This window comes from Hyla sarda, unplaced genomic scaffold, assembly GCF_029499605.1.
Source record: "Hyla sarda isolate aHylSar1 unplaced genomic scaffold, aHylSar1.hap1 scaffold_2279, whole genome shotgun sequence".
NCBI classification, from domain to species: Eukaryota; Metazoa; Chordata; class Amphibia; order Anura; family Hylidae; genus Hyla; species Hyla sarda.
This window is the reverse complement of record NW_026608957.1, coordinates 20527-45551: the sequence shown is the minus strand read 5'-3', so window position 1 is coordinate 45551 and position 25025 is coordinate 20527. Positions and strand designations below refer to the sequence as shown.

General features: G+C 45.9%; 11 non-coding genes across 11 annotated transcripts; all 11 read right to left on the bottom strand.

Annotated features, from left to right (window-relative positions):
* Positions 1 to 229: 229 nt before the first annotated feature.
* LOC130321587 (U2 spliceosomal RNA) lies at positions 230 to 420 on the bottom strand. Its single transcript, XR_008867283.1, has one exon. It is a non-coding gene; the product is annotated as a U2 spliceosomal RNA (small nuclear RNA).
* Positions 421 to 2490: 2070 nt separating this feature from the next.
* LOC130321588 (U2 spliceosomal RNA) lies at positions 2491 to 2681 on the bottom strand. Its single transcript, XR_008867284.1, has one exon. It is a non-coding gene; the product is annotated as a U2 spliceosomal RNA (small nuclear RNA).
* Positions 2682 to 4750: 2069 nt separating this feature from the next.
* On the bottom strand, positions 4751 to 4941 carry LOC130321586 (U2 spliceosomal RNA). Its single transcript, XR_008867282.1, has one exon. It is a non-coding gene; the product is annotated as a U2 spliceosomal RNA (small nuclear RNA).
* Positions 4942 to 7019: 2078 nt separating this feature from the next.
* LOC130321584 (U2 spliceosomal RNA) lies at positions 7020 to 7210 on the bottom strand. The gene has a single exon (XR_008867280.1). It is a non-coding gene; the product is annotated as a U2 spliceosomal RNA (small nuclear RNA).
* A 2060-nt stretch (positions 7211 to 9270) lies between these two features.
* LOC130321589 (U2 spliceosomal RNA) lies at positions 9271 to 9461 on the bottom strand. Its single transcript, XR_008867285.1, has one exon. It is a non-coding gene; the product is annotated as a U2 spliceosomal RNA (small nuclear RNA).
* A 2072-nt stretch (positions 9462 to 11533) lies between these two features.
* LOC130321590 (U2 spliceosomal RNA) lies at positions 11534 to 11724 on the bottom strand. The gene has a single exon (XR_008867286.1). It is a non-coding gene; the product is annotated as a U2 spliceosomal RNA (small nuclear RNA).
* A 2072-nt stretch (positions 11725 to 13796) lies between these two features.
* Positions 13797 to 13987, bottom strand: LOC130321583 (U2 spliceosomal RNA). Its single transcript, XR_008867279.1, has one exon. It is a non-coding gene; the product is annotated as a U2 spliceosomal RNA (small nuclear RNA).
* A 2065-nt stretch (positions 13988 to 16052) lies between these two features.
* LOC130321582 (U2 spliceosomal RNA) lies at positions 16053 to 16243 on the bottom strand. The gene has a single exon (XR_008867278.1). It is a non-coding gene; the product is annotated as a U2 spliceosomal RNA (small nuclear RNA).
* Positions 16244 to 18317: 2074 nt separating this feature from the next.
* LOC130321580 (U2 spliceosomal RNA) lies at positions 18318 to 18508 on the bottom strand. The gene has a single exon (XR_008867277.1). It is a non-coding gene; the product is annotated as a U2 spliceosomal RNA (small nuclear RNA).
* Positions 18509 to 20586: 2078 nt separating this feature from the next.
* LOC130321579 (U2 spliceosomal RNA) lies at positions 20587 to 20777 on the bottom strand. The gene has a single exon (XR_008867276.1). It is a non-coding gene; the product is annotated as a U2 spliceosomal RNA (small nuclear RNA).
* Positions 20778 to 22847: 2070 nt separating this feature from the next.
* Positions 22848 to 23038, bottom strand: LOC130321578 (U2 spliceosomal RNA). Its single transcript, XR_008867275.1, has one exon. It is a non-coding gene; the product is annotated as a U2 spliceosomal RNA (small nuclear RNA).
* Positions 23039 to 25025: the final 1987 nt, after the last annotated feature.

Here is a 25025-nt window from a genome sequence, read left to right as displayed (position 1 = left end):
AGGTGTGCTGGCTACTCAAATGATCCAATTAAGGAGGCCATTTAGTCAGCAGCAGCAGAAGTCCTGTGCCTGGACGCTCCAACAGCGGCCAGACACAAGCAGAAGCAGCAGCAGCAGCACCACCTTTTGTTTTTTGGCTGCAGCAGCAAGGCCCACAGGGCTGGCTAGCTGGCTAGCCAGCAAGCAGGTAGCAATGAAAGTAGGAATCTTTCTTTTTAACCCTGTAAGGGGGTGGTGCACTGTACCCGAAGATACTGCCATATCGGGTCAATGCATAGGGCGACGGAAGCAAGCTTCGAAATCGGCCCCCGTTCTCAAAAATCCATTTAATATATGGTCCCCAGATAGGGGACGTATCAGATATTAAACTGATAAGAACAGATACTACACTTGATCTTAGCCAAAAGGCCGAGAAGCGATAACCGTGAAAGGGGCGGGCCCAACAAGGTCCCCTTCATGGGCACTATCACTGCTTGCTGTCAGGGAGGCTGCCAGACAATTTTCCATGCACACTCTGGGCTGGGGGGCAGTCAACCACCAGTACACACAGCAGAACCTAAACCCATACCATTATTGCTAAGCAGCAAGACAGGGGCCCATTGCACTCCCACGGGGCCTTTTTAAATGCAATCCATAACCCGGATTTGCCAGGAACCCTTCTTACTCCTCCTACTTGCATGTGACACTGGGCTTAGGATCTGCATAGGAAACACACACACAAGCACACACCTACCTTTGTTGCCTGCAGATGCCTCCTTGGCTGTCCCCAAACGGTATCAAACCAACACCCACGGGAAGCTGTAAGCATAGAGGACATGCCTGCACCCCATTGGACTTACCTGTGTGGGTTAAATCCGGGTTATTTGACAACCTATGGCGGTGATGGTTCTGCTCAGGCAGAGCAGTGCTGATGCTCCTCATAAAGCTGTCGCTGCTGTGAAGGTTCTAGGTGACATCACAAATCCCTATGGTTACATACACAACAAAGCTGGGTTGTTGTTGTTTACACTCTGCAAGGCCTGTGGAAGTGAGTGACATCATAGCACTGTAGTTCTGAGGGTTCTAGATGGATGCAACAATCTCCTGTTGCTTCTATGAAGGCCATAATAGACGACATCACCAAACAGCTCCATAGTCACATACACAGCAAAGGAGAGATGTTGTTTACACCTAGTGATGTCAGTGGTATTGAGTGACATCACAGCACAGTGCTAAGGCTCCTGGGCCTGGACACAGCAGCGGCTGCAATATCTCAACGGAGAATACGTTTATATATATGTGTGTGTGTGCGCGTATATATATATATATATATATATATATATATATATATATATATATTTCTCCGCCGAAATCACTTTTAAACCCATTTCCACCTTTTTTTCCCTTCTCTTCCTCTTACTTTTTTTTCACGTTTTTTTACGTTTTTCTCCTTTTCGCCTCTTTTCTGGGCGTATTATTCTTCTTTTTCTTCTTTTTTTTCGTCTAATGCATACCCCATCAGTGCAGCAATGCTTATTCAATACCGCCAGCAGATGGAGACACTGGGGGATAATTTTCTAAGGATTTATACTGATTTTTCCTGTCTGAATTTGTCGCACAGAAAGTTGCAGGCCAAATATGTGTGACATTTCTGCGACTTTAGCTTCTAGAGCATTTTTACAACATTATACATAGGTGCTGAATACATAAAAAGCGACTGTTCAGCGACAGACAAGTCGCATCGGCTGAAAGTAGGCCAGAATGTCAGTCCATGTTGGAGCAGGTTTAGATACAGTCTAAAGTATAGATCTCAAAGTCTGTGCACAGAATTTAGCAAGGGCCTCGCACCTTCTGATGCATCAGGTAGGTGCACAATAGCATAGCCTAACCCTCTGTACTTTGGTCTATATTGATGCGGGACATAGACAGCCAGCTGATGACCAATCCATTAGTGCAATGGATGGCTGGAAGCATTTGTCTTTGCCTTTGCAATACCACAGAAGCAATGCATGGTCAATGTACAGCAATGACACACCTGTGTGAACAGCCAGGAGACCCCCCCCATGTTATGTTACATAGTTACATAGTTAGTACGGTCGAAAAAAGACATATGTCCATCAAGTTCAACCAGGGAATTAAGGGGTAGGGGTGTGGCGCGATATTGGGGAAGGGATGAGATTTTATATTTCTTCATAAGCATTAATCTTATTTTGTCAATTAGGAACATTCAGCACCCACCCGCTATCAAGGCAGCTGCCTATCATGTCATGCCCTACCTGCACAGGTGTGCTGGCTACTCAAATGATCCAATTAAGGAGGCCATTTAGTCAGCAGCAGCAGAAGTCCTGTGCCTGGACGCTCCAACAGCGGCCAGACACAAGCAGAAGCAGCAGCAGCAGCACCACCTTTTGTTTTTTGGCTGCAGCAGCAAGGCCCACAGGGCTGGCTAGCTGGCTAGCCAGCAAGCAGGTAGCAATGAAAGTAGGAATCTTTCTTTTTAACCCTGTAAGGGGGTGGTGCACTGTACCCGAAGATACTGCCATATCGGGTCAATGCATAGGGCGACGGAAGCAAGCTTCGAAACCGGCCCCCGTTCTCAAAAATCCATTTAATATATGGTCCCCAGATAGGGGACGTATCAGATATTAAACTGATAAGAACAGATACTACACTTGATCTTAGCCAAAAGGCCGAGAAGCGATAACCGTGAAAGGGGCGGGCCCAACAAGGTCCCCTTCATGGGCACTATCACTGCTTGCTGTCAGGGAGGCTGCCAGACAATTTTCCATGCACACTCTGGGCTGGGGGGCAGTCAACCACCAGTACACACAGCAGAACCTAAACCCATACCATTATTGCTAAGCAGCAAGACAGGGGCCCATTGCACTCCCACGGGGCCTTTTTAAATGCAATCCATAACCCGGATTTGCCAGGAACCCTTCTTACTCCTCCTACTTGCATGTGACACTGGGCTTAGGATCTGCATAGGAAACACACACACAAGCACACACCTACCTTTGTTGCCTGCAGATGCCTCCTTGGCTGTCCCCAAACGGTATCAAACCAACACCCACGGGAAGCTGTAAGCATAGAGGACATGCCTGCACCCCATTGGACTTACCTGTGTGGGTTAAATCCGGGTTATTTGACAACCTATGGCGGTGATGGTTCTGCTCAGGCAGAGCAGTGCTGATGCTCCTCATAAAGCTGTCGCTGCTGTGAAGGTTCTAGGTGACATCACAAATCCCTATGGTTACATACACAACAAAGCTGGGTTGTTGTTGTTTACACTCTGCAAGGCCTGTGGAAGTGAGTGACATCATAGCACTGTAGTTCTGAGGGTTCTAGATGGATGCAACAATCTCCTGTTGCTTCTATGAAGGCCATAATAGACGACATCACCAAACAGCTCCATAGTCACATACACAGCAAAGGAGAGATGTTGTTTACACCTAGTGATGTCAGTGGTATTGAGTGACATCACAGCAAAGTGCTAAGGCTCCTGGGCCTGGACACAGCAGCGGCTGCAATATCTCAACGGAGAATACGTTTATATATATGTGTGTGTGTGCGCGTATATATATATATATATATATATATATATATATATATATATATATTCTCCGCCGAAATCACTTTTAAACCCATTTCCACCTTTTTTTCCCTTCTCTTCCTCTTACTTTTTTTTCACGTTTTTTTACGTTTTTCTCCTTTTCGCCTCTTTTCTGGGCGTATTATTCTTCTTTTTCTTCTTTTTTTTCGTCTAATGCATACCCCATCAGTGCAGCAATGCTTATTCAATACCGCCAGCAGATGGAGACACTGGGGGATAATTTTCTAAGGATTTATACTGATTTTTCCTGTCTGAATTTGTCGCACAGAAAGTTGCAGGCCAAATATGTGTGACATTTCTGCGACTTTAGCTTCTAGAGCATTTTTACAACATTATACATAGGTGCTGAATACATAAAAAGCGACTGTTCAGCGACAGACAAGTCGCATCGGCTGAAAGTAGGCCAGAATGTCAGTCCATGTTGGAGCAGGTTTAGATACAGTCTAAAGTATAGATCTCAAAGTCTGTGCACAGAATTTAGCAAGGGCCTCGCACCTTCTGATGCATCAGGTAGGTGCACAATAGCATAGCCTAACCCTCTGTACTTTGGTCTATATTGATGCGGGACATAGACAGCCAGCTGATGACCAATCCATTAGTGCAATGGATGGCTGGAAGCATTTGTCTTTGCCTTTGCAATACCACAGAAGCAATGCATGGTCAATGTACAGCAATGACACACCTGTGTGAACAGCCAGGAGACCCCCCCCATGTTATGTTACATAGTTACATAGTTAGTACGGTCGAAAAAAGACATATGTCCATCAAGTTCAACCAGGGAATTAAGGGGTAGGGGTGTGGCGCGATATTGGGGAAGGGATGAGATTTTATATTTCTTCATAAGCATTAATCTTATTTTGTCAATTAGGAACATTCAGCACCCACCCGCTATCAAGGCAGCTGCCTATCATGTCATGCCCTACCTGCACAGGTGTGCTGGCTACTCAAATGATCCAATTAAGGAGGCCATTTAGTCAGCAGCAGCAGAAGTCCTGTGCCTGGACGCTCCAACAGCGGCCAGACACAAGCAGAAGCAGCAGCAGCAGCACCACCTTTTGTTTTTTGGCTGCAGCAGCAAGGCCCACAGGGCTGGCTAGCTGGCTAGCCAGCAAGCAGGTAGCAATGAAAGTAGGAATCTTTCTTTTTAACCCTGTAAGGGGGTGGTGCACTGTACCCGAAGATACTGCCATATCGGGTCAATGCATAGGGCGACGGAAGCAAGCTTCGAAATCGGCCCCCGTTCTCAAAAATCCATTTAATATATGGTCCCCAGATAGGGGACGTATCAGATATTAAACTGATAAGAACAGATACTACACTTGATCTTAGCCAAAAGGCCGAGAAGCGATAACCGTGAAAGGGGCGGGCCCAACAAGGTCCCCTTCATGGGCACTATCACTGCTTGCTGTCAGGGAGGCTGCCAGACAATTTTCCATGCACACTCTGGGCTGGGGGGCAGTCAACCACCAGTACACACAGCAGAACCTAAACCCATACCATTATTGCTAAGCAGCAAGACAGGGGCCCATTGCACTCCCACGGGGCCTTTTTAAATGCAATCCATAACCCGGATTTGCCAGGAACCCTTCTTACTCCTCCTACTTGCATGTGACACTGGGCTTAGGATCTGCATAGGAAACACACACACAAGCACACACCTACCTTTGTTGCCTGCAGATGCCTCCTTGGCTGTCCCCAAACGGTATCAAACCAACACCCACGGGAAGCTGTAAGCATAGAGGACATGCCTGCACCCCATTGGACTTACCTGTGTGGGTTAAATCCGGGTTATTTGACAACCTATGGCGGTGATGGTTCTGCTCAGGCAGAGCAGTGCTGATGCTCCTCATAAAGCTGTCGCTGCTGTGAAGGTTCTAGGTGACATCACAAATCCCTATGGTTACATACACAACAAAGCTGGGTTGTTGTTGTTTACACTCTGCAAGGCCTGTGGAAGTGAGTGACATCATAGCACTGTAGTTCTGAGGGTTCTAGATGGATGCAACAATCTCCTGTTGCTTCTATGAAGGCCATAATAGACGACATCACCAAACAGCTCCATAGTCACATACACAGCAAAGGAGAGATGTTGTTTACACCTAGTGATGTCAGTGGTATTGAGTGACATCACAGCACAGTGCTAAGGCTCCTGGGCCTGGACACAGCAGCGGCTGCAATATCTCAACGGAGAATACGTTTATATATATGTGTGTGTGTGCGCGTATATATATATATATATATATATATATATATATATATATATATATATTTCTCCGCCGAAATCACTTTTAAACCCATTTCCACCTTTTTTTCCCTTCTCTTCCTCTTACTTTTTTTTCACGTTTTTTTACGTTTTTCTCCTTTTCGCCTCTTTTCTGGGCGTATTATTCTTCTTTTTCTTCTTTTTTTTCGTCTAATGCATACCCCATCAGTGCAGCAATGCTTATTCAATACCGCCAGCAGATGGAGACACTGGGGGATAATTTTCTAAGGATTTATACTGATTTTTCCTGTCTGAATTTGTCGCACAGAAAGTTGCAGGCCAAATATGTGTGACATTTCTGCGACTTTAGCTTCTAGAGCATTTTTACAACATTATACATAGGTGCTGAATACATAAAAAGCGACTGTTCAGCGACAGACAAGTCGCATCGGCTGAAAGTAGGCCAGAATGTCAGTCCATGTTGGAGCAGGTTTAGATACAGTCTAAAGTATAGATCTCAAAGTCTGTGCACAGAATTTAGCAAGGGCCTCGCACCTTCTGATGCATCAGGTAGGTGCACAATAGCATAGCCTAACCCTCTGTACTTTGGTCTATATTGATGCGGGACATAGACAGCCAGCTGATGACCAATCCATTAGTGCAATGGATGGCTGGAAGCATTTGTCTTTGCCTTTGCAATACCACAGAAGCAATGCATGGTCAATGTACAGCAATGACACACCTGTGTGAACAGCCAGGAGACCCCCCCCCCCCCCATGTTATGTTACATAGTTACATAGTTAGTACGGTCGAAAAAAGACATATGTCCATCAAGTTCAACCAGGGAATTAAGGGGTAGGGGTGTGGCGCGATATTGGGGAAGGGATGAGATTTTATATTTCTTCATAAGCATTAATCTTATTTTGTCAATTAGGAACATTCAGCACCCACCCGCTATCAAGGCAGCTGCCTATCATGTCATGCCCTACCTGCACAGGTGTGCTGGCTACTCAAATGATCCAATTAAGGAGGCCATTTAGTCAGCAGCAGCAGAAGTCCTGTGCCTGGACGCTCCAACAGCGGCCAGACACAAGCAGAAGCAGCAGCAGCAGCACCACCTTTTGTTTTTTGGCTGCAGCAGCAAGGCCCACAGGGCTGGCTAGCTGGCTAGCCAGCAAGCAGGTAGCAATGAAAGTAGGAATCTTTCTTTTTAACCCTGTAAGGGGGTGGTGCACTGTACCCGAAGATACTGCCATATCGGGTCAATGCATAGGGCGACGGAAGCAAGCTTCGAAATCGGCCCCCGTTCTCAAAAATCCATTTAATATATGGTCCCCAGATAGGGGACGTATCAGATATTAAACTGATAAGAACAGATACTACACTTGATCTTAGCCAAAAGGCCGAGAAGCGATAACCGTGAAAGGGGCGGGCCCAACAAGGTCCCCTTCATGGGCACTATCACTGCTTGCTGTCAGGGAGGCTGCCAGACAATTTTCCATGCACACTCTGGGCTGGGGGGCAGTCAACCACCAGTACACACAGCAGAACCTAAACCCATACCATTATTGCTAAGCAGCAAGACAGGGGCCCATTGCACTCCCACGGGGCCTTTTTAAATGCAATCCATAACCCGGATTTGCCAGGAACCCTTCTTACTCCTCCTACTTGCATGTGACACTGGGCTTAGGATCTGCATAGGAAACACACACACAAGCACACACCTACCTTTGTTGCCTGCAGATGCCTCCTTGGCTGTCCCCAAACGGTATCAAACCAACACCCACGGGAAGCTGTAAGCATAGAGGACATGCCTGCACCCCATTGGACTTACCTGTGTGGGTTAAATCCGGGTTATTTGACAACCTATGGCGGTGATGGTTCTGCTCAGGCAGAGCAGTGCTGATGCTCCTCATAAAGCTGTCGCTGCTGTGAAGGTTCTAGGTGACATCACAAATCCCTATGGTTACATACACAACAAAGCTGGGTTGTTGTTGTTTACACTCTGCAAGGCCTGTGGAAGTGAGTGACATCATAGCACTGTAGTTCTGAGGGTTCAAGATGGATGCAACAATCTCCTGTTGCTTCTATGAAGGCCATAATAGACGACATCACCAAACAGCTCCATAGTCACATACACAGCAAAGGAGAGATGTTGTTTACACCTAGTGATGTCAGTGGTATTGAGTGACATCACAGCACAGTGCTAAGGCTCCTGGGCCTGGACACAGCAGCGGCTGCAATATCTCAACGGAGAATACGTTTATATATATGTGTGTGTGTGCGCGTATATATATATATATATATATATATATATATATATTTCTCCGCCGAAATCACTTTTAAACCCATTTCCACCTTTTTTTCCCTTCTCTTCCTCTTACTTTTTTTTCACGTTTTTTTACGTTTTTCTCCTTTTCGCCTCTTTTCTGGGCGTATTATTCTTCTTTTTCTTCTTTTTTTTCGTCTAATGCATACCCCATCAGTGCAGCAATGCTTATTCAATACCGCCAGCAGATGGAGACACTGGGGGATAATTTTCTAAGGATTTATACTGATTTTTCCTGTCTGAATTTGTCGCACAGAAAGTTGCAGGCCAAATATGTGTGACATTTCTGCGACTTTAGCTTCTAGAGCATTTTTACAACATTATACATAGGTGCTGAATACATAAAAAGCGACTGTTCAGCGACAGACAAGTCGCATCGGCTGAAAGTAGGCCAGAATGTCAGTCCATGTTGGAGCAGGTTTAGATACAGTCTAAAGTATAGATCTCAAAGTCTGTGCACAGAATTTAGCAAGGGCCTCGCACCTTCTGATGCATCAGGTAGGTGCACAATAGCATAGCCTAACCCTCTGTACTTTGGTCTATATTGATGCGGGACATAGACAGCCAGCTGATGACCAATCCATTAGTGCAATGGATGGCTGGAAGCATTTGTCTTTGCCTTTGCAATACCACAGAAGCAATGCATGGTCAATGTACAGCAATGACACACCTGTGTGAACAGCCAGGAGACCCCCCCCATGTTATGTTACATAGTTACATAGTTAGTACGGTCGAAAAAAGACATATGTCCATCAAGTTCAACCAGGGAATTAAGGGGTAGGGGTGTGGCGCGATATTGGGGAAGGGATGAGATTTTATATTTCTTCATAAGCATTAATCTTATTTTGTCAATTAGGAACATTCAGCACCCACCCGCTATCAAGGCAGCTGCCTATCATGTCATGCCCTACCTGCACAGGTGTGCTGGCTACTCAAATGATCCAATTAAGGAGGCCATTTAGTCAGCAGCAGCAGAAGTCCTGTGCCTGGACGCTCCAACAGCGGCCAGACACAAGCAGAAGCAGCAGCAGCAGCACCACCTTTTGTTTTTTGGCTGCAGCAGCAAGGCCCACAGGGCTGGCTAGCTGGCTAGCCAGCAAGCAGGTAGCAATGAAAGTAGGAATCTTTCTTTTTAACCCTGTAAGGGGGTGGTGCACTGTACCCGAAGATACTGCCATATCGGGTCAATGCATAGGGTGACGGAAGCAAGCTTCGAAATCGGCCCCCGTTCTCAAAAATCCATTTAATATATGGTCCCCAGATAGGGGACGTATCAGATATTAAACTGATAAGAACAGATACTACACTTGATCTTAGCCAAAAGGCCGAGAAGCGATAACCGTGAAAGGGGCGGGCCCAACAAGGTCCCCTTCATGGGCACTATCACTGCTTGCTGTCAGGGAGGCTGCCAGACAATTTTCCATGCACACTCTGGGCTGGGGGGCAGTCAACCACCAGTACACACAGCAGAACCTAAACCCATACCATTATTGCTAAGCAGCAAGACAGGGGCCCATTGCACTCCCACGGGGCCTTTTTAAATGCAATCCATAACCCGGATTTGCCAGGAACCCTTCTTACTCCTCCTACTTGCATGTGACACTGGGCTTAGGATCTGCATAGGAAACACACACACAAGCACACACCTACCTTTGTTGCCTGCAGATGCCTCCTTGGCTGTCCCCAAACGGTATCAAACCAACACCCACGGGAAGCTGTAAGCATAGAGGACATGCCTGCACCCCATTGGACTTACCTGTGTGGGTTAAATCCGGGTTATTTGACAACCTATGGCGGTGATGGTTCTGCTCAGGCAGAGCAGTGCTGATGCTCCTCATAAAGCTGTCGCTGCTGTGAAGGTTCTAGGTGACATCACAAATCCCTATGGTTACATACACAACAAAGCTGGGTTGTTGTTGTTTACACTCTGCAAGGCCTGTGGAAGTGAGTGACATCATAGCACTGTAGTTCTGAGGGTTCTAGATGGATGCAACAATCTCCTGTTGCTTCTATGAAGGCCATAATAGACGACATCACCAAACAGCTCCATAGTCACATACACAGCAAAGGAGAGATGTTGTTTACACCTAGTGATGTCAGTGGTATTGAGTGACATCACAGCACAGTGCTAAGGCTCCTGGGCCTGGACACAGCAGCGGCTGCAATATCTCAACGGAGAATACGTTTATATATATGTGTGTGTGTGCGCGTATATATATATATATATATATATATATATATATATATATATATATATTTCTCCGCCGAAATCACTTTTAAACCCATTTCCACCTTTTTTTCCCTTCTCTTCCTCTTACTTTTTTTTCACGTTTTTTTACGTTTTTCTCCTTTTCGCCTCTTTTCTGGGCGTATTATTCTTCTTTTTCTTCTTTTTTTTCGTCTAATGCATACCCCATCAGTGCAGCAATGCTTATTCAATACCGCCAGCAGATGGAGACACTGGGGGATAATTTTCTAAGGATTTATACTGATTTTTCCTGTCTGAATTTGTCGCACAGAAAGTTGCAGGCCAAATATGTGTGACATTTCTGCGACTTTAGCTTCTAGAGCATTTTTACAACATTATACATAGGTGCTGAATACATAAAAAGCGACTGTTCAGCGACAGACAAGTCGCATCGGCTGAAAGTAGGCCAGAATGTCAGTCCATGTTGGAGCAGGTTTAGATACAGTCTAAAGTATAGATCTCAAAGTCTGTGCACAGAATTTAGCAAGGGCCTCGCACCTTCTGATGCATCAGGTAGGTGCACAATAGCATAGCCTAACCCTCTGTACTTTGGTCTATATTGATGCGGGACATAGACAGCCAGCTGATGACCAATCCATTAGTGCAATGGATGGCTGGAAGCATTTGTCTTTGCCTTTGCAATACCACAGAAGCAATGCATGGTCAATGTACAGCAATGACACACCTGTGTGAACAGCCAGGAGACCCCCCCCATGTTATGTTACATAGTTACATAGTTAGTACGGTCGAAAAAAGACATATGTCCATCAAGTTCAACCAGGGAATTAAGGGGTAGGGGTGTGGCGCGATATTGGGGAAGGGATGAGATTTTATATTTCTTCATAAGCATTAATCTTATTTTGTCAATTAGGAACATTCAGCACCCACCCGCTATCAAGGCAGCTGCCTATCATGTCATGCCCTACCTGCACAGGTGTGCTGGCTACTCAAATGATCCAATTAAGGAGGCCATTTAGTCAGCAGCAGCAGAAGTCCTGTGCCTGGACGCTCCAACAGCGGCCAGACACAAGCAGAAGCAGCAGCAGCAGCACCACCTTTTGTTTTTTGGCTGCAGCAGCAAGGCCCACAGGGCTGGCTAGCTGGCTAGCCAGCAAGCAGGTAGCAATGAAAGTAGGAATCTTTCTTTTTAACCCTGTAAGGGGGTGGTGCACTGTACCCGAAGATACTGCCATATCGGGTCAATGCATAGGGCGACGGAAGCACGCTTCGAAATCGGCCCCCGTTCTCAAAAATCCATTTAATATATGGTCCCCAGATAGGGGACGTATCAGATATTAAACTGATAAGAACAGATACTACACTTGATCTTAGCCAAAAGGCCGAGAAGCGATAACCGTGAAAGGGGCGGGCCCAACAAGGTCCCCTTCATGGGCACTATCACTGCTTGCTGTCAGGGAGGCTGCCAGACAATTTTCCATGCACACTCTGGGCTGGGGGGCAGTCAACCACCAGTACACACAGCAGAACCTAAACCCATACCATTATTGCTAAGCAGCAAGACAGGGGCCCATTGCACTCCCACGGGGCCTTTTTAAATGCAATCCATAACCCGGATTTGCCAGGAACCCTTCTTACTCCTCCTACTTGCATGTGACACTGGGCTTAGGATCTGCATAGGAAACACACACACAAGCACACACCTACCTTTGTTGCCTGCAGATGCCTCCTTGGCTGTCCCCAAACGGTATCAAACCAACACCCACGGGAAGCTGTAAGCATAGAGGACATGCCTGCACCCCATTGGACTTACCTGTGTGGGTTAAATCCGGGTTATTTGACAACCTATGGCGGTGATGGTTCTGCTCAGGCAGAGCAGTGCTGATGCTCCTCATAAAGCTGTCGCTGCTGTGAAGGTTCTAGGTGACATCACAAATCCCTATGGTTACATACACAACAAAGCTGGGTTGTTGTTGTTTACACTCTGCAAGGCCTGTGGAAGTGAGTGACATCATAGCACTGTAGTTCTGAGGGTTCTAGATGGATGCAACAATCTCCTGTTGCTTCTATGAAGGCCATAATAGACGACATCACCAAACAGCTCCATAGTCACATACACAGCAAAGGAGAGATGTTGTTTACACCTAGTGATGTCAGTGGTATTGAGTGACATCACAGCACAGTGCTAAGGCTCCTGGGCCTGGACACAGCAGCGGCTGCAATATCTCAACGGAGAATACGTTTATATATATGTGTGTGTGTGCGCGTATATATATATATATATATATATATATATATATATATATATATATATTTCTCCGCCGAAATCACTTTTAAACCCATTTCCACCTTTTTTTCCCTTCTCTTCCTCTTACTTTTTTTTCACGTTTTTTTACGTTTTTCTCCTTTTCGCCTCTTTTCTGGGCGTATTATTCTTCTTTTTCTTCTTTTTTTTCGTCTAATGCATACCCCATCAGTGCAGCAATGCTTATTCAATACCGCCAGCAGATGGAGACACTGGGGGATAATTTTCTAAGGATTTATACTGATTTTTCCTGTCTGAATTTGTCGCACAGAAAGTTGCAGGCCAAATATGTGTGACATTTCTGCGACTTTAGCTTCTAGAGCATTTTTACAACATTATACATAGGTGCTGAATACATAAAAAGCGACTGTTCAGCGACAGACAAGTCGCATCGGCTGAAAGTAGGCCAGAATGTCAGTCCATGTTGGAGCAGGTTTAGATACAGTCTAAAGTATAGATCTCAAAGTCTGTGCACAGAATTTAGCAAGGGCCTCGCACCTTCTGATGCATCAGGTAGGTGCACAATAGCATAGCCTAACCCTCTGTACTTTGGTCTATATTGATGCGGGACATAGACAGCCAGCTGATGACCAATCCATTAGTGCAATGGATGGCTGGAAGCATTTGTCTTTGCCTTTGCAATACCACAGAAGCAATGCATGGTCAATGTACAGCAATGACACACCTGTGTGAACAGCCAGGAGACCCCCCCCATGTTATGTTACATAGTTACATAGTTAGTACGGTCGAAAAAAGACATATGTCCATCAAGTTCAACCAGGGAATTAAGGGGTAGGGGTGTGGCGCGATATTGGGGAAGGGATGAGATTTTATATTTCTTCATAAGCATTAATCTTATTTTGTCAATTAGGAACATTCAGCACCCACCCGCTATCAAGGCAGCTGCCTATCATGTCATGCCCTACCTGCACAGGTGTGCTGGCTACTCAAATGATCCAATTAAGGAGGCCATTTAGTCAGCAGCAGCAGAAGTCCTGTGCCTGGACGCTCCAACAGCGGCCAGACACAAGCAGAAGCAGCAGCAGCAGCACCACCTTTTGTTTTTTGGCTGCAGCAGCAAGGCCCACAGGGCTGGCTAGCTGGCTAGCCAGCAAGCAGGTAGCAATGAAAGTAGGAATCTTTCTTTTTAACCCTGTAAGGGGGTGGTGCACTGTACCCGAAGATACTGCCATATCGGGTCAATGCATAGGGCGACGGAAGCAAGCTTCGAAATCGGCCCCCGTTCTCAAAAATCCATTTAATATATGGTCCCCAGATAGGGGACGTATCAGATATTAAACTGATAAGAACAGATACTACACTTGATCTTAGCCAAAAGGCCGAGAAGCGATAACCGTGAAAGGGGCGGGCCCAACAAGGTCCCCTTCATGGGCACTATCACTGCTTGCTGTCAGGGAGGCTGCCAGACAATTTTCCATGCACACTCTGGGCTGGGGGGCAGTCAACCACCAGTACACACAGCAGAACCTAAACCCATACCATTATTGCTAAGCAGCAAGACAGGGGCCCATTGCACTCCCACGGGGCCTTTTTAAATGCAATCCATAACCCGGATTTGCCAGGAACCCTTCTTACTCCTCCTACTTGCATGTGACACTGGGCTTAGGATCTGCATAGGAAACACACACACAAGCACACACCTACCTTTGTTGCCTGCAGATGCCTCCTTGGCTGTCCCCAAACGGTATCAAACCAACACCCACGGGAAGCTGTAAGCATAGAGGACATGCCTGCACCCCATTGGACTTACCTGTGTGGGTTAAATCCGGGTTATTTGACAACCTATGGCGGTGATGGTTCTGCTCAGGCAGAGCAGTGCTGATGCTCCTCATAAAGCTGTCGCTGCTGTGAAGGTTCTAGGTGACATCACAAATCCCTATGGTTACATACACAACAAAGCTGGGTTGTTGTTGTTTACACTCTGCAAGGCCTGTGGAAGTGAGTGACATCATAGCACTGTAGTTCTGAGGGTTCTAGATGGATGCAACAATCTCCTGTTGCTTCTATGAAGGCCATAATAGACGACATCACCAAACAGCTCCATAGTCACATACACAGCAAAGGAGAGATGTTGTTTACACCTAGTGATGTCAGTGGTATTGAGTGACATCACAGCACAGTGCTAAGGCTCCTGGGCCTGGACACAGCAGCGGCTGCAATATCTCAACGGAGAATACGTTTATATATATGTGTGTGTGTGCGCGTATATATATATATATATATATATATATATATATATATATATTTCTCCGCCGAAATCACTTTTAAACCCATTTCCACCTTTTTTTCCCTTCTCTTCCTCTTACTTTTTTTCACGTTTTTTTACGTTTTTCTCCTTTTCGCCTCTTTTCTGGGCGTATTATTCTTCTTTTTCTTCTTTTTTTTCGTCTAATGCATACCCCATCAGTGCAGCAATGCTTATTCAATACCGCCAGCAGATGGAGACACTGGGGGATAATTTTCTAAGGATTTATACTGATTTTTCCTGTCTGAATTTGTCGCACAGAAAGTTGCAGGCCAAATATGTGTGACATTTCTGCGACTTTAGCTTCTAGAGCATTTTTACAACATTATACATAGGTGCTGAATACATAAAAAGCGACTGTTCAGCGACAGACAAGTCGCATCGGCTGAAAGTAGGCCAGAATGTCAGTCCATGTTGGAGCAGGTTTAGATACAGTCTAAAGTATAGATCTCAAAGTCTGTGCACAGAATTTAGCAAGGGCCTCGCACCTTCTGATGCATCAGGTAGGTGCACAATAGCATAGCCTAACCCTCTGTACTTTGGTCTATATTGATGCGGGACATAGACAGCCAGCTGATGACCAATCCATTAGTGCAATGGATGGCTGGAAGCATTTGTCTTTGCCTTTGCAATACCACAGAAGCAATGCATGGTCAATGTACAGCAATGACACACCTGTGTGAACAGCCAGGAGACCCCCCCCATGTTATGTTACATAGTTACATAGTTAGTACGGTCGAAAAAAGACATATGTCCATCAAGTTCAACCAGGGAATTAAGGGGTAGGGGTGTGGCGCGATATTGGGGAAGGGATGAGATTTTATATTTCTTCATAAGCATTAATCTTATTTTGTCAATTAGGAACATTCAGCACCCACCCGCTATCAAGGCAGCTGCCTATCATGTCATGCCCTACCTGCACAGGTGTGCTGGCTACTCAAATGATCCAATTAAGGAGGCCATTTAGTCAGCAGCAGCAGAAGTCCTGTGCCTGGACGCTCCAACAGCGGCCAGACACAAGCAGAAGCAGCAGCAGCAGCACCACCTTTTGTTTTTTGGCTGCAGCAGCAAGGCCCACAGGGCTGGCTAGCTGGCTAGCCAGCAAGCAGGTAGCAATGAAAGTAGGAATCTTTCTTTTTAACCCTGTAAGGGGGTGGTGCACTGTACCCGAAGATACTGCCATATCGGGTCAATGCATAGGGCGACGGAAGCAAGCTTCGAAATCGGCCCCCGTTCTCAAAAATCCATTTAATATATGGTCCCCAGATAGGGGACGTATCAGATATTAAACTGATAAGAACAGATACTACACTTGATCTTAGCCAAAAGGCCGAGAAGCGATAACCGTGAAAGGGGCGGGCCCAACAAGGTCCCCTTCATGGGCACTATCACTGCTTGCTGTCAGGGAGGCTGCCAGACAATTTTCCATGCACACTCTGGGCTGGGGGGCAGTCAACCACCAGTACACACAGCAGAACCTAAACCCATACCATTATTGCTAAGCAGCAAGACAGGGGCCCATTGCACTCCCACGGGGCCTTTTTAAATGCAATCCATAACCCGGATTTGCCAGGAACCCTTCTTACTCCTCCTACTTGCATGTGACACTGGGCTTAGGATCTGCATAGGAAACACACACACAAGCACACACCTACCTTTGTTGCCTGCAGATGCCTCCTTGGCTGTCCCCAAACGGTATCAAACCAACACCCACGGGAAGCTGTAAGCATAGAGGACATGCCTGCACCCCATTGGACTTACCTGTGTGGGTTAAATCCGGGTTATTTGACAACCTATGGCGGTGATGGTTCTGCTCAGGCAGAGCAGTGCTGATGCTCCTCATAAAGCTGTCGCTGCTGTGAAGGTTCTAGGTGACATCACAAATCCCTATGGTTACATACACAACAAAGCTGGGTTGTTGTTGTTTACACTCTGCAAGGCCTGTGGAAGTGAGTGACATCATAGCACTGTAGTTCTGAGGGTTCTAGATGGATGCAACAATCTCCTGTTGCTTCTATGAAGGCCATAATAGACGACATCACCAAACAGCTCCATAGTCACATACACAGCAAAGGAGAGATGTTGTTTACACCTAGTGATGTCAGTGGTATTGAGTGACATCACAGCACAGTGCTAAGGCTCCTGGGCCTGGACACAGCAGCGGCTGCAATATCTCAACGGAGAATACGTTTATATATATGTGTGTGTGTGCGCGTATATATATATATATATATATATATATATATATATATATATATATATATTTCTCCGCCGAAATCACTTTTAAACCCATTTCCACCTTTTTTTCCCTTCTCTTCCTCTTACTTTTTTTTCACGTTTTTTTACGTTTTTCTCCTTTTCGCCTCTTTTCTGGGCGTATTATTCTTCTTTTTCTTCTTTTTTTTCGTCTAATGCATACCCCATCAGTGCAGCAATGCTTATTCAATACCGTCAGCAGATGGAGACACTGGGGGATAATTTTCTAAGGATTTATACTGATTTTTCCTGTCTGAATTTGTCGCACAGAAAGTTGCAGGCCAAATATGTGTGACATTTCTGCGACTTTAGCTTCTAGAGCATTTTTACAACATTATACATAGGTGCTGAATACATAAAAAGCGACTGTTCAGCGACAGACAAGTCGCATCGGCTGAAAGTAGGCCAGAATGTCAGTCCATGTTGGAGCAGGTTTAGATACAGTCTAAAGTATAGATCTCAAAGTCTGTGCACAGAATTTAGCAAGGGCCTCGCACCTTCTGATGCATCAGGTAGGTGCACAATAGCATAGCCTAACCCTCTGTACTTTGGTCTATATTGATGCGGGACATAGACAGCCAGCTGATGACCAATCCATTAGTGCAATGGATGGCTGGAAGCATTTGTCTTTGCCTTTGCAATACCACAGAAGCAATGCATGGTCAATGTACAGCAATGACACACCTGTGTGAACAGCCAGGAGACCCCCCCCATGTTATGTTACATAGTTACATAGTTAGTACGGTCGAAAAAAGACATATGTCCATCAAGTTCAACCAGGGAATTAAGGGGTAGGGGTGTGGCGCGATATTGGGGAAGGGATGAGATTTTATATTTCTTCATAAGCATTAATCTTATTTTGTCAATTAGGAACATTCAGCACCCACCCGCTATCAAGGCAGCTGCCTATCATGTCATGCCCTACCTGCACAGGTGTGCTGGCTACTCAAATGATCCAATTAAGGAGGCCATTTAGTCAGCAGCAGCAGAAGTCCTGTGCCTGGACGCTCCAACAGCGGCCAGACACAAGCAGAAGCAGCAGCAGCAGCACCACCTTTTGTTTTTTGGCTGCAGCAGCAAGGCCCACAGGGCTGGCTAGCTGGCTAGCCAGCAAGCAGGTAGCAATGAAAGTAGGAATCTTTCTTTTTAACCCTGTAAGGGGGTGGTGCACTGTACCCGAAGATACTGCCATATCGGGTCAATGCATAGGGCGACGGAAGCAAGCTTCGAAATCGGCCCCCGTTCTCAAAAATCCATTTAATATATGGTCCCCAGATAGGGGACGTATCAGATATTAAACTGATAAGAACAGATACTACACTTGATCTTAGCCAAAAGGCCGAGAAGCGATAACCGTGAAAGGGGCGGGCCCAACAAGGTCCCCTTCATGGGCACTATCACTGCTTGCTGTCAGGGAGGCTGCCAGACAATTTTCCATGCACACTCTGGGCTGGGGGGCAGTCAACCACCAGTACACACAGCAGAACCTAAACCCATACCATTATTGCTAAGCAGCAAGACAGGGGCCCATTGCACTCCCACGGGGCCTTTTTAAATGCAATCCATAACCCGGATTTGCCAGGAACCCTTCTTACTCCTCCTACTTGCATGTGACACTGGGCTTAGGATCTGCATAGGAAACACACACACAAGCACACACCTACCTTTGTTGCCTGCAGATGCCTCCTTGGCTGTCCCCAAACGGTATCAAACCAACACCCACGGGAAGCTGTAAGCATAGAGGACATGCCTGCACCCCATTGGACTTACCTGTGTGGGTTAAATCCGGGTTATTTGACAACCTATGGCGGTGATGGTTCTGCTCAGGCAGAGCAGTGCTGATGCTCCTCATAAAGCTGTCGCTGCTGTGAAGGTTCTAGGTGACATCACAAATCCCTATGGTTACATACACAACAAAGCTGGGTTGTTGTTGTTTACACTCTGCAAGGCCTGTGGAAGTGAGTGACATCATAGCACTGTAGTTCTGAGGGTTCTAGATGGATGCAACAATCTCCTGTTGCTTCTATGAAGGCATAATAGACGACATCACCAAACAGCTCCATAGTCACATACACAGCAAAGGAGAGATGTTGTTTACACCTAGTGATGTCAGTGGTATTGAGTGACATCACAGCACAGTGCTAAGGCTCCTGGGCCTGGACACAGCAGCGGCTGCAATATCTCAACGGAGAATACGTTTATATATATGTGTGTGTGTGCGCGTATATATATATATATATATATATACATATATATATATATATATATATATATATTTCTCCGCCGAAATCACTTTTAAACCCATTTCCACCTTTTTTTCCCTTCTCTTCCTCTTACTTTTTTTTCACGTTTTTTTTACGTTTTTCTCCTTTTCGCCTCTTTTCTGGGCGTATTATTCTTCTTTTTCTTCTTTTTTTTCGTCTAATGCATACCCCATCAGTGCAGCAATGCTTATTCAATACCGCCAGCAGATGGAGACACTGGGGGATAATTTTCTAAGGATTTATACTGATTTTTCCTGTCTGAATTTGTCGCACAGAAAGTTGCAGGCCAAATATGTGTGACATTTCTGCGACTTTAGCTTCTAGAGCATTTTTACAACATTATACATAGGTGCTGAATACATAAAAAGCGACTGTTCAGCGACAGACAAGTCGCATCGGCTGAAAGTAGGCCAGAATGTCAGTCCATGTTGGAGCAGGTTTAGATACAGTCTAAAGTATAGATCTCAAAGTCTGTGCACAGAATTTAGCAAGGGCCTCGCACCTTCTGATGCATCAGGTAGGTGCACAATAGCATAGCCTAACCCTCTGTACTTTGGTCTATATTGATGCGGGACATAGACAGCCAGCTGATGACCAATCCATTAGTGCAATGGATGGCTGGAAGCATTTGTCTTTGCCTTTGCAATACCACAGAAGCAATGCATGGTCAATGTACAGCAATGACACACCTGTGTGAACAGCCAGGAGACCCCCCCCATGTTATGTTACATAGTTACATAGTTAGTACGGTCGAAAAAAGACATATGTCCATCAAGTTCAACCAGGGAATTAAGGGGTAGGGGTGTGGCGCGATATTGGGGAAGGGATGAGATTTTATATTTCTTCATAAGCATTAATCTTATTTTGTCAATTAGGAACATTCAGCACCCACCCGCTATCAAGGCAGCTGCCTATCATGTCATGCCCTACCTGCACAGGTGTGCTGGCTACTCAAATGATCCAATTAAGGAGGCCATTTAGTCAGCAGCAGCAGAAGTCCTGTGCCTGGACGCTCCAACAGCGGCCAGACACAAGCAGAAGCAGCAGCAGCAGCACCACCTTTTGTTTTTTGGCTGCAGCAGCAAGGCCCACAGGGCTGGCTAGCTGGCTAGCCAGCAAGCAGGTAGCAATGAAAGTAGGAATCTTTCTTTTTAACCCTGTAAGGGGGTGGTGCACTGTACCCGAAGATACTGCCATATCGGGTCAATGCATAGGGCGACGGAAGCAAGCTTCGAAATCGGCCCCCGTTCTCAAAAATCCATTTAATATATGGTCCCCAGATAGGGGACGTATCAGATATTAAACTGATAAGAACAGATACTACACTTGATCTTAGCCAAAAGGCCGAGAAGCGATAACCGTGAAAGGGGCGGGCCCAACAAGGTCCCCTTCATGGGCACTATCACTGCTTGCTGTCAGGGAGGCTGCCAGACAATTTTCCATGCACACTCTGGGCTGGGGGGCAGTCAACCACCAGTACACACAGCAGAACCTAAACCCATACCATTATTGCTAAGCAGCAAGACAGGGGCCCATTGCACTCCCACGGGGCCTTTTTAAATGCAATCCATAACCCGGATTTGCCAGGAACCCTTCTTACTCCTCCTACTTGCATGTGACACTGGGCTTAGGATCTGCATAGGAAACACACACACAAGCACACACCTACCTTTGTTGCCTGCAGATGCCTCCTTGGCTGTCCCCAAACGGTATCAAACCAACACCCACGGGAAGCTGTAAGCATAGAGGACATGCCTGCACCCCATTGGACTTACCTGTGTGGGTTAAATCCGGGTTATTTGACAACCTATGGCGGTGATGGTTCTGCTCAGGCAGAGCAGTGCTGATGCTCCTCATAAAGCTGTCGCTGCTGTGAAGGTTCTAGGTGACATCACAAATCCCTATGGTTACATACACAACAAAGCTGGGTTGTTGTTGTTTACACTCTGCAAGGCCTGTGGAAGTGAGTGACATCATAGCACTGTAGTTCTGAGGGTTCTAGATGGATGCAACAATCTCCTGTTGCTTCTATGAAGGCCATAATAGACGACATCACCAAACAGCTCCATAGTCACATACACAGCAAAGGAGAGATGTTGTTTACACCTAGTGATGTCAGTGGTATTGAGTGACATCACAGCACAGTGCTAAGGCTCCTGGGCCTGGACACAGCAGCGGCTGCAATATCTCAACGGAGAATACGTTTATATATATGTGTGTGTGTGCGCGTATATATATATATATATATATATATATATATATATATATATATATTTCTCCGCCGAAATCACTTTTAAACCCATTTCCACCTTTTTTTCCCTTCTCTTCCTCTTACTTTTTTTTCACGTTTTTTTACGTTTTTCTCCTTTTCGCCTCTTTTCTGGGCGTATTATTCTTCTTTTTCTTCTTTTTTTTCGTCTAATGCATACCCCATCAGTGCAGCAATGCTTATTCAATACCGCCAGCAGATGGAGACACTGGGGGATAATTTTCTAAGGATTTATACTGATTTTTCCTGTCTGAATTTGTCGCACAGAAAGTTGCAGGCCAAATATGTGTGACATTTCTGCGACTTTAGCTTCTGGAGCATTTTTACAACATTATACATAGGTGCTGAATACATAAAAAGCGACTGTTCAGCGACAGACAAGTCGCATCGGCTGAAAGTAGGCCAGAATGTCAGTCCATGTTGGAGCAGGTTTAGATACAGTCTAAAGTATAGATCTCAAAGTCTGTGCACAGAATTTAGCAAGGGCCTCGCACCTTCTGATGCATCAGGTAGGTGCACAATAGCATAGCCTAACCCTCTGTACTTTGGTCTATATTGATGCGGGACATAGACAGCCAGCTGATGACCAATCCATTAGTGCAATGGATGGCTGGAAGCATTTGTCTTTGCCTTTGCAATACCACAGAAGCAATGCATGGTCAATGTACAGCAATGACACACCTGTGTGAACAGCCAGGAGACCCCCCCCATGTTATGTTACATAGTTACATAGTTAGTACGGTCGAAAAAAGACATATGTCCATCAAGTTCAACCAGGGAATTAAGGGGTAGGGGTGTGGCGCGATATTGGGGAAGGGATGAGATTTTATATTTCTTCATAAGCATTAATCTTATTTTGTCAATTAGGAACATTCAGCACCCACCCGCTATCAAGGCAGCTGCCTATCATGTCATGCCCTACCTGCACAGGTGTGCTGGCTACTCAAATGATCCAATTAAGGAGGCCATTTAGTCAGCAGCAGCAGAAGTCCTGTGCCTGGACGCTCCAACAGCGGCCAGACACAAGCAGAAGCAGCAGCAGCAGCACCACCTTTTGTTTTTTGGCTGCAGCAGCAAGGCCCACAGGGCTGGCTAGCTGGCTAGCCAGCAAGCAGGTAGCAATGAAAGTAGGAATCTTTCTTTTTAACCCTGTAAGGGGGTGGTGCACTGTACCCGAAGATACTGCCATATCGGGTCAATGCATAGGGCGACGGAAGCAAGCTTCGAAATCGGCCCCCGTTCTCAAAAATCCATTTAATATATGGTCCCCAGATAGGGGACGTATCAGATATTAAACTGATAAGAACAGATACTACACTTGATCTTAGCCAAAAGGCCGAGAAGCGATAACCGTGAAAGGGGCGGGCCCAACAAGGTCCCCTTCATGGGCACTATCACTGCTTGCTGTCAGGGAGGCTGCCAGACAATTTTCCATGCACACTCTGGGCTGGGGGGCAGTCAACCACCAGTACACACAGCAGAACCTAAACCCATACCATTATTGCTAAGCAGCAAGACAGGGGCCCATTGCACTCCCACGGGGCCTTTTTAAATGCAATCCATAACCCGGATTTGCCAGGAACCCTTCTTACTCCTCCTACTTGCATGTGACACTGGGCTTAGGATCTGCATAGGAAACACACACACAAGCACACACCTACCTTTGTTGCCTGCAGATGCCTCCTTGGCTGTCCCCAAACGGTATCAAACCAACACCCACGGGAAGCTGTAAGCATAGAGGACATGCCTGCACCCCATTGGACTTACCTGTGTGGGTTAAATCCGGGTTATTTGACAACCTATGGCGGTGATGGTTCTGCTCAGGCAGAGCAGTGCTGATGCTCCTCATAAAGCTGTCGCTGCTGTGAAGGTTCTAGGTGACATCACAAATCCCTATGGTTACATACACAACAAAGCTGGGTTGTTGTTGTTTACACTCTGCAAGGCCTGTGGAAGTGAGTGACATCATAGCACTGTAGTTCTGAGGGTTCTAGATGGATGCAACAATCTCCTGTTGCTTCTATGAAGGCCATAATAGACGACATCACCAAACAGCTCCATAGTCACATACACAGCAAAGGAGAGATGTTGTTTACACCTAGTGATGTCAGTGGTATTGAGTGACATCACAGCACAGTGCTAAGGCTCCTGGGCCTGGACACAGCAGCGGCTGCAATATCTCAACGGAGAATACGTTTATATATATGTGTGTGTGTGCGCGTATATATATATATATATATATATATATATATATATATATATATATTTCTCCGCCGAAATCACTTTTAAACCCATTTCCACCTTTTTTTCCCTTCTCTTCCTCTTACTTTTTTTTCACGTTTTTTTACGTTTTTCTCCTTTTCGCCTCTTTTCTGGGCGTATTATTCTTCTTTTTCTTCTTTTTTTTCGTCTAATGCATACCCCATCAGTGCAGCAATGCTTATTCAATACCGCCAGCAGATGGAGACACTGGGGGATAATTTTCTAAGGATTTATACTGATTTTTCCTGTCTGAATTTGTCGCACAGAAAGTTGCAGGCCAAATATGTGTGACATTTCTGCGACTTTAGCTTCTAGAGCATTTTTACAACATTATACATAGGTGCTGAATACATAAAAAGCGACTGTTCAGCGACAGACAAGTCGCATCGGCTGAAAGTAGGCCAGAATGTCAGTCCATGTTGGAGCAGGTTTAGATACAGTCTAAAGTATAGATCTCAAAGTCTGTGCACAGAATTTAGCAAGGGCCTCGCACCTTCTGATGCATCAGGTAGGTGCACAATAGCATAGCCTAACCCTCTGTACTTTGGTCTATATTGATGCGGGACATAGACAGCCAGCTGATGACCAATCCATTAGTGCAATGGATGGCTGGAAGCATTTGTCTTTGCCTTTGCAATACCACAGAAGCAATGCATGGTCAATGTACAGCAATGACACACCTGTGTGAACAGCCAGGAGACCCCCCCCATGTTATGTTACATAGTTACATAGTTAGTACGGTCGAAAAAAGACATATGTCCATCAAGTTCAACCAGGGAATTAAGGGGTAGGGGTGTGGCGCGATATTGGGGAAGGGATGAGATTTTATATTTCTTCATAAGCATTAATCTTATTTTGTCAATTAGGAACATTCAGCACCCACCCGCTATCAAGGCAGCTGCCTATCATGTCATGCCCTACCTGCACAGGTGTGCTGGCTACTCAAATGATCCAATTAAGGAGGCCATTTAGTCAGCAGCAGCAGAAGTCCTGTGCCTGGACGCTCCAACAGCGGCCAGACACAAGCAGAAGCAGCAGCAGCAGCACCACCTTTTGTTTTTTGGCTGCAGCAG